Genomic DNA, 1752 nt, shown 5'->3' with positions numbered 1-1752 from the left:
CTCTCTCTAAACAACTGTTCTGGGACTCCTCAGAGTGCAACCACAACTCAAGGGCAATAGCCTGAATAGGAACTGTAGAAACTATGAGCAATTAATTCTCTCTTGGATTCATTATGGTTGTGACAATCATTTTTTTCCAAAGTGCAATGTGGAGATCAGCTTCCTATCCCTTTGGGACATTTCTGGGCAAATTTCAGTACTAAATTTGTTGTTAGGAATTGTGGTAGATAATGCACAAAAGACTGCTTCTCCTCCCCTCTGCCCCATTAGGGAGAAAAGGGTATGTGTGGATATTGGCTTATTTGGTTGGATTCTACAACACATGAGAAAGTTTTCTCCATTTGTTCTGGTGGCGATGGCCATGGGCCTTGGGCCCAATCTCTTCATGCTGCATGCTCTGACAGTCGAATGAGTATCTGGAGCCACAGGACTAACAGCACACCTGCTATCTTAATCTTTAAACCACTTGGGTCTGTTCACCTGGACACAGTGCTTCCTCCCTCCCCACCAGTGACCCTTATGCCTCCCTGATTTCTGGTCCTGCCATTGCTCATGACCTGGTGATGACACTTCTTAGTGTGGAGTTCTAGAGGAGAAAAAGGCAGAGCCAACAAACAGCTCTATGGGGCACAGATGGGGAGAAGGCTATAAGTTTGAAAATCTTGCAGTATTTTACTGCATCCCAAATTGAGATAAAAACATTAGACATTATCGAGTTAAGTCTCTAAAGCTCCAAAATCCCCTTAAAAACATGGATTTTTCCATATGTAAAGAAGTACAGAAATGGTGCTTATTAAAGACCTTATGATCACTGCCCATTTTGGAAATACAAATCAAAATAATGAGATACCACTTTACCCACTAGGATAACTATCATCAAAATGACAGATAAGTGTTGATGAGGATGTGGAGAAATTGGAAACTTCATTCACTGCTGGTAGTAATGTAAAATTGTGTAGCCATTTGGAAAACACTCTGTTAGTTCTTCAAAAGATAAAGCACAAGATAACCATATAATCCAGCAATTCCACTCCTAAAAAATCCCCCAAAATGAAAGTACAAATCCACCAAAAACTTGTACATAAGTGTTCTTAGCAATATTATATTCATAATAGCCCCAAAGTGGCAACACTGGTATGTCCATTAACTGGAATATTATTGGGTGTAAAAAGGAATGAGGTACTGATACATGCTACAACATGGGTTAAACTTGAGAACATTATACTAAGAGAAAGAAGCCAGACACAGAAGGTTACATATTGTATACTTCCATTTATGTTAAATGCCTAGAATACGTAAATACATACAGACATAAAGTTAGATTAATAGCTGCCTAGAGCTAGAGGTTTCAGGGAAAATGATAAGTGACTGCTAATGGGCATGTGGCTTCTTTTTGGGGTGAAAAAATGTTCTAACCTATTAGTGGATTGTAGAGAACACAACATACATCATATAATGTGTGAAATGCTTGGCACAGGTTTAAGAGTTTGCCTTGGTGGGATGGGGCACCACAGTTGTCAAGGGATGCTATATAGAGGGAGAACTGTAGTAATTGCAGGTTGAATGTTCATGTTTTTCTCCAATTAGGAAATTTTCTAGGATGAAGAGCATTCTAATAAAACTGTTTTTAGAAGTAAGGAAGGAAATCCAGTCTTTTTTAGAAGTAAGGAAACACCAGTGCAAAAATAACAGTTGATGAATTAAACTAGAGCCCAAATACTTTTCTTCCCAATCTCCCTCTGCCATGAGAAA

The sequence above is a fragment of the Galeopterus variegatus genome, unplaced genomic scaffold (genome assembly GCF_000696425.1).
Source record: "Galeopterus variegatus unplaced genomic scaffold, G_variegatus-3.0.2 Scaffold9463, whole genome shotgun sequence".
Classification (NCBI taxonomy): Eukaryota; Metazoa; Chordata; class Mammalia; order Dermoptera; family Cynocephalidae; genus Galeopterus; species Galeopterus variegatus.
This window is presented reverse-complemented; position numbering follows the sequence as displayed.